Genomic DNA, 12,612 nt, shown 5'->3' on the forward strand with positions numbered 1-12,612 from the left:
AAAATTTTGCAAAAAAAAAAAAAGTGAAATATCCCAACCTTCAGTGAGCTGGCCAGGAGCTAAGCACAAGGGAGGTGTTAAAAATGACGACAAGGCCCTTGTCTGGTTCATGGTGGCTTTCAGCTCAGGTCAGCCACTAGAAATACCCCGCAGCTCTGTGCACAGCACAGGCCACTCAGATGCCAGATGTGAGCCCTTCACCAGGCTAAAAAGCCTCCCTTCTGGGGCTGATAAATTCGTTCAAACTTAGTTACAAATGTCCTTTCCCCTCTCATCTTTAAGATAAGAAGCTAAATCACTGGTTTCTTCCTGCTGCTTAACTAAAGAAAAAAAATCAATAATCTTTATTTTCTAAGCATCTTTCTAGATTCTGCTGGAAGCTACTCTATGGTTGACTCAAGTGCTTTCATAATAGCCCAGACTATGAACTGTTGGTAAGTTGAGCTTTGAATGTTTAATATTTTGACGTAATTACATTTGAGATGATCTTATTTATCTTTTGAAGAACTTGACCCTAAACCGCTGTCATAATCACTATAGTAAGTTGCTGTTTTGAATCAGAAATGTTTTCTTTTTTGCATAGATGACTTCATTGTCAGCACATAATGTACAACTTGTGTTTACTTCAAAATCAGAAATGGGGTTCTCCTGGGGGTGGGGTGGGGGGTCCGTCTCCTTCTCATCAGGCAGCGGTTTAAGAAAGCCTGCTGCAGATTGTCCCAAAAGCAAAAACCATCCTTCTGCTTCCACGCTGTATGCAGCCTTTGCTCAGGCCTGAAATGTCCATAAATTTGAGCCGGTTTTCTAACTCACCACGCCCTAGCTTTGAGCTAACTGTTGGAGCCTCTGTAGGGACAGAATCAGAAGTCAGTGCCTGCAAAGCCCTAATGTTTGGGGCAGCGGGGAGCAGATAAAACAAAGCTTGTAGGCTCAGGACAGCTTCCTGGAAGCCAGGTGCGAACTTCTACTGCTGTGTCATTGTCACATTTGTCTTCTACGTGTTGCGGGCTAATTGATTAACACTGTGAGTCAGCTGTGGTCACATCGCCTTCACATTGCAATGACTGTGTGAAACAAAAGAAACAAATGTTTCTTACACTCACTAAATTCAGTTCCTTTTTTCTTATTCACTTCTTTAATGGAATGTCTTTTTGATTAGAGCAGTGAGGAAATGGCTAAGAGAGCTAAGAATGAGTCTGTCGACAAGTTATAGGGGGATGGGATGACTATTCTGACCAGAGACTGTCCTCTCCAGCGCAGAGGATATAATGGATGCTCCCTCCCCTTGCTCCTGGAACTGCAGGCCTCAGGGTGCGATCCCAGATTTATTGTGTTGTATTAGGATGTAGAAGTCCTGTTGAGATGAGGGGAGAGGACCACAACCACTCGGATAAAGGGGGGGATTTTCCCAGTAGGATATGTGTGTGGTCATTCCCAGGGAAGGGGCTGGACCTTAGCAGAGAGCCAGGAGCAGGAGGCCGGAAGAGCAACCCCTTCTCCTGACAGCCTCTCCCTGCCTTTGGGCCTGAATGTAGACATAATTTTCCAACCTCACCTCTGGGGAAGAGAATAAGAGGGCCTCCATGGTAGAGCAAGCCTGGGAGCAAGGTGGCAAGGCGCATCCTGAGGGCCAGGAGCTGGGGCATGCTGCCCTCTGTGTTACGGTCGAGGCTTGCTTTGACCATTTCAGCTCAGTGGTGGGGATGCTGAGGAATTACAGGTGGAGCTGTGAGTCTTTGCCTGGATCGGTGTGTTCTCTGGGGGAGCTTCAGTCACAAGTGGGTTAGTCCCAAACGGAAGGCGAACGCTGGGAAGCAGATGGCATGCGGCTGCCAGCCCCAGTAGGGCCTTTTTGTCTGTGGCTAACCTTGGAAGCAGTTTGCACTGCAGTTACATGTTAGGGCTCTTGAGCCAGACTTTGTGGGTTCCTGTCTCAGTCCTGTTACTTAGTGGTTGTTGACTTTGGGCAAGTTCGCCTCTCTGGGCCTCAATTTTATTGTCTGTAAAAGAAGGATAGTAGCAAGCTGGTTGTGAGAATTAAATAAGTTCTTAAATGCGTAAATGCTACCTAAGTGTCCCCTTTCATTTTTAGGTTAAAGATACAGTTGGAGGGACGCCTGGGTGGTGCAGTGGTCAAGGGTCTGCCTTCAGCCCAGGGCGCGATCTTGGAGTCCCGGGATCGAGTCCCACGTTGGGCTCCCTGCATGGAGCCTGCTTCTCCCCCTGCCTGTGTCTCTGCCTCTCTCTCTCTCTCTCTGTGTCTCATGAATAAATAAATGAAATCTAAAAAAAAAAAAAAAAAAAAAGGATACTGTTGGATTTCCTTCCATCAGAATTCTTAGGATCATACCCACAAAATGGGTATGCAGCTGCATGAGGCAAGGCCAAGGAAGGATGGGAAGAAGATCAGAGAGAAGGATGACGTGGCTACCACATGGAGATGACTGTGAAATAGTTACAAAGGACACCCTGAACTGTCACCTCCAGGGGAAGCTGTCACAGCGTCCTTGTTTCCGCCCCGTGGGGAAAGGACAGAGGTGAGCTTTCAGCTTGGACTCAGGACTCCTTTGATGGTAACAACAAGAGTGGATTCAACTCCCCCCGCCCCATGAAATAAAAACTTTCTGTATTTCACAATACAGCGACCTCAAGCACCAACTCTAAGGATATTTGGTGTCAAAACTTCACAAAGGAGCTAATGAGCTCTTAGTCCTAAGGGGACTGTTTGGCCTTCACCTGGTGTCTTCTCAGCCGCCTGGGGTGTGCTGGTACCCCACTGAATTCGTTCCCTAGAGCTGCCCTAACACATCACCACATGGAGTGGCATGAAAGAAAAACGCATCTCCTCACAGGAGGCCTGACGTCCCAAATTGAGGGGTGGTCAGGGTTGATTCCATGTGAAGGCAGCAGTCAAGGTTCAAGATGAGCTCGATGACCCCCGCAGAGTGTCCAGCTGCGGATGGGGACCTGCAGAGCCGCCCTCACCCCACCCCTGCACCCTGACGCAGGGTGCTAAGTCTATGGCAGGATTAGGCTTTGCATGGACTAGCCCTGGGGCAACCGCTGGAGGGAGGGGGCTGCAGAAGACCCATATCCGCGGGGCGCTGGTGGCTTGTGGTTGAGCGTCTGCCTTTGGCCCAGGTTGTGATCCCAGGTCCCGGGATCGAGTCCCGCCTGGGGCTCCCTGCGTGGAGCCTGCTTCTCCCTCTGCCTGTGTATCTGCTTCTCTCTCTGTGTGTCTCTCGTGAATAAATAGATAAAATCTTAAGAAAAAGAAAAAACCCAACCAACCATATCCGCCTGTTTGCGCTGCCCTCCCCGCGGTGGGCGGTCGGGGGTGGCCATCCCCGGCCTGCGGGGCGCGTGGTGCTCGCGGGGACTGTCCTCGAGCGCGGCCCGCGCGGCTGCAGCCTGGGGCCTCGGAGGTGCTGCGGCCGCCAGGTAGTGATGCTGGGCCACAGCCCGGGGGCACCGGGGCTGTTCCGCAGGGTCACAGCCCACAGCCGGTCCGGCACGACAACCCCCAGAAGCAAAGGACAGAAAGCCTCGGGCGACCCAGCGGAGCGCCAGCGGGCCGAGCAGCAGGTGCTCGTGGAGCAGCAGGTGCCGTGGGTCCCGGGGCTGCACCGTCAGCACAGGCTAGGGGGGGGGGGGTGCCCAAAGGTCACCGGACCCACCGGGCCTCAGGGGGAAGGACGGGCATCCCACGTGCAAGTGTGTCCGTGGGGAGAAAGGGAAGCCGTCTGCAATCGCTCATGGAGACAGCAAAAAGCCCAACATCTTGGCATTTGGGATTTTCAGGGAAAGAGATGCTAAGGCGGAGAAAAATAAAGGCAGTTTCTAGAATTTGTGCAAATGACTTCACGGAGGGGGGATCCCTGGGTGGTTCAGTGCTGCCTTTGGCCCAGGGCCTGAGCCTGGAGACTGGGATCAAGTCCCTTGTTAGGCTCCCTGCATGGAGCCTGCTTCTCCCTCTGCCTGTGTCTCTTCCTCTCTCTCTCTCTCTCTCTCTGTATGTGTCTCCCATGAATAAATAAATAAAATCTTCAAAAAAAAAAATGACTTCACGAAGCCGGTGGAGTGGAGCAGTCCCCCCCCCCACACACACACACCTGAAAATCTGGTTCTGTAGGGCTCCGAGACTGTGCTAAGCACAGCTGAATTTATTTTACCAATTTTCAAGCTTACATGATAAAAAAAAAAATAGTGCCGGGCAAGGCCCATCCTCATCACGGCATAGTGAAGTGCTCATTTCACAATTGGTTGTTTAAAGTTAATAGTAGATCAACTGAGCAACCACTAAAAAGATGATGCATTGGCTTCATTCCGCGCCGTTCCAGAGCCCAGCAGCCGAGCGAATATATATATGGAGATGTTGGCAGACGGCTCCTTTTGGTAATAATATTCATTTTTATGAATGGCTCATTTATTTTTTATATGTTCCTCTTTAGCCCTGCCCTCATTTCTCCCCTCCTACTGAACCTGGCTCCCAGGACTCTGAAGGTAGAGGACGAAGGATAGCTCTGCATTTTAATGGAGACAATGAACAGGCTGCTGCCTAGGACGGCCCCCAAGCAATGAATAATGAAGAGAAAAAAAAAAAAATTAGGAAAACGAATCCGTGGCAGCAATGGGTTTCAGAAGTGCCAGTCGGCTGGTTATTTACTGAGTCTACACCCTGCGTCTCGGTAGGTGTGTTTGTTTCAAATCCAGGTGGTGACTCATCATTACAGTGAATCTCTCCCATCCGCTCACTTCCTGCAGGAAGAAGCTGTATATGTGCAAGGCATTTTATCTTTCTATCTAATCACCTGAAGACTAAGAGGAGCGTGCTTACTCGGGCATAAAGAAAAAAAGGGACAACCCTCAAAGGAAGATGCACTGGACCTTTGCCTTGAAAGTTATTGGAGCGCGTGGAGAGGGGCTTACAGCTGCTCCAGCTTCTCACTTGCATTTGCAGGTCTGTTTGTAGCAGGGTCCCAAAGGGTCTGATCATCGCTGCTGAGCAGTTCCAGTATGTTCTCTGCTTACCAAAGCTATCAGCTTTTCCCAGATTTCTGGGTGTTTACTGTGAAGGAAGGCATCGAGGCTGCCTTCCGTTATCCCAAGAGCATTATCCCTCTCTGCCCGGCCCCCTCTCCACACAGCCCGCCTGCACACCGATGATGTAAACGGAAAAAATAGGAAAGGAATGGGTAGGGAGCTCTTTGTGGTCGCAGGCCACAGCTGAGGGAGAGCTGAGACTCCCCAGAACATAAGGGAGGCAGTTGAGCTGCGGAGTCAGGCTGCCCTGCCCGGACTCCTGGGTCTCCTGCTTCCTAGATGGTGGCCCTCAGCAAGTTATCCAACCTCTTCACGCCTCGGTTTCTGGAAACTGAATACATTCACGACACCCCTCTCGCAGGTTTGTGGAGGGGTTTAACTGAGTTAGTACAGGTGCTTACTTAGGATGTTGCCTAGCACGGAGTAAATTTTAGCCACTGTCATCAGTGTTTCAACTTCCTGTACTAAGCAGTCCCTAATCTAAATGCCAAAAAGTGGGGCACCTGGGTGGCTCAGTAGTTGAGTGTCTGCCTTTGGCTCAAGGAATGATCCCGGGGTCCTGGGATCAAGTCCCACATCGGACTCCCCCGAAGGGAGCCTGCTTCTCCCTCTGCCTGTGTCTCTGCCTCTCTCTGTGTGTCTCTCATGAATAAATAAATAAAATCTTTAAAAAAATAAAAATAAATGTCAAAAAATGCCCAGTTGTGCCCATCACCCTACACTAGCAATAGGAAGACCTCGTCAGGGAACATGAAGCCCCTCCTCCCCTCCCTCTCAGAGCCATATGTCAGGGAGCTGGTCTTTGAAAGTACTGCACCTGGGTGCTGAGAGGGCCGTGCTCGAACTTCCCCACGGGTTGAAAACCGCGACAGACCTGCTCTTCCAGCGCTCAAAGCTAGGTAGGCCTCCCTTGTGTTGCTATCTCATTGAGTCTTGGGGGGCTCTCACTTGACACTGAGGAGGGGCTGCTAAAAATGCCCAGTAAGTCAAAGCAGACCCCGCTGCCAGAGGTCTTGAACTTGGAAACAGATGAGACATTCATTCCCAGGGAGCAGTAAACTAGTGGGAAAGGCAGCCCTGCTGGACCTTCCCGTGCACGGGGAGCTGCGAGGGCTCGGGAGCTCAGGGCAGAGAGGGGCCAAGGCCAGCAGCTCGGCCCTGAGGACCATGGGGGCTTCAAACCTCTGCCCCCAGGGATAATAATAGGGTTCTTGATTATTCTTTTTCTTCCTCCTTCTCCTTCTTCTACTTCTTTGAGAATTCTTTTTAAGATTTTAGTTATTTATTCACAAAAGACACAGAAAGAGAGGCAGAGACACAGGCAGAGGGAGAAGCAGGCCCCATGCAGGCAGCCCGACGTGGGACTTGATCCCGCAACCCCAGGATCATGACCTGAGCCAAAGGCAGATGCTCAACTGCTGAGCCACCCAGGTGCCCCTTCTTCTTTGAGAATTTACTTGCAATATATTTCAGAGGAAGATACAGCATACGGGGGCTGAATAAGGGCTTGTGGCAGATTTCTGTGAGGTCCACAGGTTCCCTGCTTCTGAATGATCTGACATGCTCTTTAAAACTGCTGGTTCATGGGCCAAACCCCCTTTGGCCTGGTGACCCAGGACTTCAATTTTTTAAGAAGCTGCTCAGAGAGATGCTTTTTGTGCACACTTTGGTGTGAGAACTGTTGACTTGAAATGATTTAATCTAGCTGCTTTGTTTTGCAGATGGGGAAACTGAGTCCCAGGGAAGCGAAGCAGCTTTCCCAAGTCACCCAGCTAGTTCATGGTAGGAGAGGAAATTCAGGAGTGTTCTGACTGCAGAGAGGGATTCAGGCTCTCTGGATGTGAAACCCTCCCAGACAGGCAAATTCTGAACTGTTTCCTCTCCAGCTGGCATCTCGTCCTGGCCACAGCAATATGGGACTTATTGCCATATTTTACAACAGACATAAATTCTGCATTTCCAAATCAAACTAGAACCCGGTATCTGCCCAAAGAGAATAAATTAATTTTAACGAGAATCTCACATAGTGTTTACAGATTTCACATATTTCATTTGGTAACTTAATGCTATTTTACCTTGAGCGTTGATACTGAATTGATGAAGTGTTTTTTTTTTAAGATAGGAAAGAAGAGATCATAAATATAACTATTTCCCAGCCTTTAAAATTCCACACGAATTAATAACCCAAAACTATGTAAAGTATCAAAGAGTCGATAATGACAGCGTTGGGGAAATGTCAGCAATAAAGGGGGAAGGTGGGGAAAACACGGCTCCGGCACAGCTGTCTGCATCATACCTCAAAGTAATGATGCCTTAGAAAATGTCATTATGGCTCACGCATTTGTCATCATACTGAAAACAATTCAAGGCCAGAGTCTACGACTATTGTCTTCTTTTTACTGTCCTGAAGCACTAAGCTCAGTCTTGTGTCAACACTCAAAATGTGCTGCCTGTTGGATGGGAGGGGAGTTGGGGGGCAGGTGAAATCGTGAGAGGGGATATGTGAAGGTGGGAAAAGGAAACTGAAATCAAGGAGTGGAGGAAGTCTGTGTCTAGCTCATCTTCCATGGAGTCGGTGCGTTTAGAAGTGGCACTGGTGTCACGGGGTGGGGGTGGGGGAATGGCATGGGCTGGCAGGCAGGCCTGCGTGAGTCCAAGGAAGCACAGATGCTAGTAGGGCACACGCAGAAAGCCAGAGCAATAGAATAACATACAAGGGCATAGAAGACACGAGCTATCCAGCTCTAAAGCTCTCAGCCAACAAACAACGAAAGTGGCGACGACGGATAGCTGTCTGTTGTCACGTTTGGTTTGTTCACTGATTCACTGAGTTATTCTAAAGACATTTCTTTTTAATAACAACGATAATAATGACTACCAGTGATAAAGTGCCTATCCTGTGCCATCGCCCCATTACATCGAAGAGGAGCTGAGGCTCCGAGAAGCTGGGTAACTTGCCCAGGCTCACACAGCTGGGATTTAAACCCAAGACTGTTCCATGCCCGCCCCTCCTTCGAGTCACTCCAATGCTCCACGAAGGGAGCCCTTACTCGCGCATGAGCTGGGGCTGCTACAAACTCTCCTCACAGTCTTAGATGTGGGGAACCTGGTTCTGGCCCCAATGTGCTGTGACATTGGCCAAAGCTCTCTGTCTCTATGGGTCAGGTCTTCGTCCGCAAAATGCAGGGATTGCACTAAGTGATTACGGAAATTCCTTGCTCCTCTAAAATCCCACGGACCTGTCACGGGACACTCATTCCGCTCAGCTGGATGAACAATTTTGAAACTGCACACTTCTCGCATGACCTCGAACATCTCATCTAGGCTGTGGCTTCCTGTGGGAAGCCATTGCCCATCGAATATACATTATTCCTAGTAGAACCCCTGAGTTTCTTCAAGATAGCAACCACCTAAAGGGGTACATTCTCAGCTTTACTTAAAGCTAGATGCCCTGCTTTTCTAGGGGTTTGGCCCAATGAGATGTAAGCGCATCAGCCTTTTAGGGGAGCACGTGTCACCTCGCTCTTTTTCCCTCCTGCCAGCGAGACAGGCTGGATGACCAGAGCTCCAGCAGCTATCTGGGGCCAAAGGCAGCTTTGAGATAGCATCCACGTACCACGAACAGTGGCATAGAAAGCTAGAGCGTGGTCTCAGACCACCACAGACCTACCATACCAGTCCTGGGCTTCCTACCTCCAAGCTTCTTTTCGGTGAGGCAACAATAAATCCTTCCAAATTTAACGCCTCTTTTCTTTCGGATTTTCTGCTACATGTAGGCAACTAATTCTCACTAATATACCCCCAAACTTGTCCCTCTTTCTTTCTCTAGCTGTGATATTTCCCTTAAATTGTAGTGTTAAATTTGCTGTGGCCTACCAGACAAATTGACAACCTGATGGCACCTCCAAATCAATTTGTTCGATGCTGGGTTCATAATCTGGAAAACATAACCTGTAAAATGGTTCCTCGTGTGTTCCCTGTTGCAGCAAATGGCAATACCACGTTTCTTGCCACTGGTGTTCAAAGCCTGGTGTTAGTTTGTATTCCTCTGAATAGTCAGTTACCAAATCCTGTAGATTCTCCATTCATTGATCTAACATTTCGAGTGTATATTAGCTCAAGAGATGATTGGTGCTGGGGGTATGAGAATAAGTCAATAGATATTTATTGCTTCTCATGATGCTTGCAGTCAAGGGCAGGGATTTATCTGTTCTCGCAAAGCTTATGACCAAGACAGCCATTAGTTGACTAATCATGCAAACAAATGTAAAATTGCAACGGTGGCACATGTGCCACAAAGGAAAGGTACTGAGAACACACAGTGGGGGCCAGGGAAGGCTTTGACTAAGCTAAAATCTGAAGGTTGGATGGAGCTACTGTGGCAAAGGATGGGGCGGGGTACGAGGTGGTGGGGTGCATTTCAGGCAGAGGAAAGAGCATGTGAGAAAGTCCCAGGAAGGAAGGGGCAGGGTATAGTCCATGAGTTAAAAGAAGGCTGTTGGCTAACGCACTAGGAGACATGAGGTATGCAAGAGGCAAAGGTGGTGTTCAGGCCGTATTAAGGACTTTGAGCCCATTTGAACATCAGTGGGAAGCCACCTCAAGGTTTTTAAGCAGCTAACGGAGTAGGGGCCGTGACCTGATCATATTTGCTGCGTCCTTCCTCTTTCTTTTCTCCTCCTCTCCGAATTCCCTCCGCTGCTGCACCCATTTCCTGTTACTCGCATCTCTCCCTGAAACTCACCCTCCACCTGTGAGGATCACTCTTCCAAACCCCAGTGCCGAGCATTTGTGCTCCTTCCCAAAGGTCTTCAAGAGCTCCTTATTCCTGCTAAGTGACATGCAACCTCCAAGCCAGAGGTCAAGGCCCAGGCTTCCCTCCCTCCTCACCTGCCACTCTCTCTCACATGCCTGGCGTGCTCTAGCCAAACCATGCTGTACGGCGCTCCTGGTTCCGTGCCTTTCCTCATACTCTCCCCTAGCAACCAGAGTGCCATTCTCTTAAACGACCATTTGTCACAACCCTCTGTCCCTCAAGACCTTGTTCCAATTCAATTTTCTCCATCAGGTCCTGCCTGCTGCCCCCAGCCCATCACCCTTCCTCCTCTGTGTCTCTGAGCCCTACATCGACTCCTCCCCGTGAACTTGTCACTCTGCATTGGGGCAGAGGCCTTATCTCTTGCAACAGCTTGATGGGAGGATCCTGGCTTCTTTTCTGCACCCACTGTGCTCTACTTAGAGCAAGGGGCTCAGAAGATGTTAACTGAAGGAACAAATGAATGAAACTCAAATAAGGGGACAGAATGCCATCCAGGGTCACCCTTCACACAAGTCCTTCCCAGTCGATGAACGTGGTATACCTGCACGGAGAGCCTGGTAACAAGCAGACCACTTTTGGAAACAGACTAGTTGGGTTCAGACCCCAGCTCTACCACACGCTACCTGTGGGCCATAAGCCAGCAGCCTCGTCTCCCTATTAATGGGTGTCATGGGGGCACCTGGATGGCTCAGCTGGTTAAGCGTCCAACTCTTGGTTCTGGCTCATGTTACGATCTCAGGGTCATGAGGTGCCCCACATCTGGCTCCATACTCAGTACAGAGTCTATTTGAAATTCTCTCTCCCTTTCCCTCTGCCCTTCCCCCAGCCCTCTCTATAAATAAATAAATAAATAAATAAATAAATAAATAAATAAAATGAGGGTAATTATGATATACTTACCTGAGGACTAAGAATCCAGAAGGAAGAATGGGGAGAAAGGTGGTGCTGACACTTCTGGAACTGGCCACAGAAAAAGGCAGCGAAGCCACAGAGCTGGGCCCAGATCCATGGGACCCTACTCCTGGCCTCACCCGGGTCCAAAGCCTCCATGTGTCCAACTGTGAAAGAGAGCTGAGGATCCTGGCTGCTTCCCCCCTCCCTTCTATGAGGAAGGGGATGGAAGGGATATTGGAGATGAAGACCTTTTACATCAGCTGGGGAACAGAGGTCTATTGCTCCCAGGTGGGCTTAGAGCTGGGACATCCTCAGTGGCTCCTTCCCCTCTGTGGAAGACAGGGGAGGACTAGGTAGACAATTTGAGGAGTTGGGGGAAGAGAGTATTGGAGAGAGTGGATGAGCCCCTCCCCCTCTATCCCATGCCTGCCCAACTGAGACAAAACAAAAAACACAACGGCGCTCCCTTCCCTCCACACTTCCTAAGGGAGGGAGCCTCCCTTCCCCCCAGCCAACACAGCTGCTCTAGTGGAGGACTTGTAAAGAATATACACACCATGGGGGAGGGGGTTGGGGTGGAATAGAGGGAGTCACAAGCACTAGGATGGCAGGCCAGAGTCCTTAGCGACTTAATTCACATGAACACACAGAAGAGTGTCTGTCACAGAGTGTGTGCTCCAGAAAAGTCTTCATCATCATACTGTCATTCCCAGTTGGAATGGCGCTCACTGGGTGACAGTGCCTTCTGTGACCCAATTACCTACAAAATGGTGCCTGGGGACAGAGTCCTGGGCAGCGTGATTTCCTACAAGCCGTTCAGCCAGGGAGCCTCCCAGCAACTCTGCATCTTACCAAAGGAGTCTGGTAGGTCTTTCATCTTGTTCCATAGACTTCCAGTTTGTGTCATGGCAGCCTCTGGACTGTGATCTCCTTAAGGGCAGAGATGACAACAGCAACAGCCAGCACTATACAATCCTTACCACACACTCCCTGTTCACAGCGCTCGCATGGATTGACTCATGTGGTTTTTTCCAAAAGTCATATGAGGCAAGTAGGGCACAGAGGGGTTGGGTAACCTGGCCAGAAGCATGGGGCCAGCATTTAACCCCAGCCAGTCAGGCTCCAGAGCCTACGGCCTTTCCCACACCATCCCACCTCCCCTCTGTACCCTTTGGCCCAGCACAGAGTAGGCTTGTAATAAATGTTTGCAAAATGAATGGATCCCGGTGACATCTTCAGGGAAGCCTTCTAGTATTTTCTCTCTTTGGGGTTTCTGACTGGCTCCCTTTTCCTATGGACCCCTTGAAACCCAGAACAGCAGCTGGGAAGTGCTCCCACTCTTCTCAGGAAAGTGTGCTCCCTCCAGGCTGCTTGAGGAAGTGACCCCATGTCACCCTCATCACGGTTCACTCCCAGCCTTCTTCTCACATTCCCTTTCTTAGAAACAGTTGGTGGAGACTCCATATCACTCCTAAGAATACAGATTGCCTTGCTAGGCTGGTGGAATTAAGAATGATTTTGGGGGGGCGGGGGCGGTTAATTGGACTTTATTTTTGATATTTTTTTTACTCTATGAAAAGTGTATATATTAATTGTAGAAACTGTGGCAACTGTAGAAATATACAAGGGAGAAGATTTTAAATGGAGGATTTTTGTTCTTTATTCAAAATATTCTTTAATATTTAATGATCCTTATAGTAAAAAAAAATATGAAAAGAGCCCAAGTGATTAGACATTATGCGTTATGGGAAAAGAAAATCTTTCTAATGCTGGCTTGTTCTCATTCATCTTCTTAGGATCTTGACGATTGCTTTAATACCTTCTGCTCCTGTCCTAAATAGTGACATGATCCACAA

General features: G+C 49.3%; 1 long non-coding RNA gene across 1 annotated transcript in view; it reads left to right on the plus strand.

The window, feature by feature from the left end:
- The window catches only part of LOC140594245 (uncharacterized), a 32,001-nt gene extending 29,733 nt beyond the window's left edge, over nt 1-2,268 (plus strand). Inside the window, exons 2-3 of the long non-coding RNA XR_011994979.1 lie at nt 357-434; nt 2,093-2,268. This is a non-coding gene — a long non-coding RNA (uncharacterized lncRNA). The remainder of the gene's footprint in view (nt 1-356; nt 435-2,092) is intronic.
- The last annotated feature ends 10,344 nt before the right edge of the window (nt 2,269-12,612 follow it).

The sequence above is a fragment of the Vulpes vulpes genome, chromosome 10, assembly GCF_048418805.1.
Source record: "Vulpes vulpes isolate BD-2025 chromosome 10, VulVul3, whole genome shotgun sequence".
Taxonomy (NCBI): domain Eukaryota; kingdom Metazoa; phylum Chordata; class Mammalia; order Carnivora; family Canidae; genus Vulpes; species Vulpes vulpes.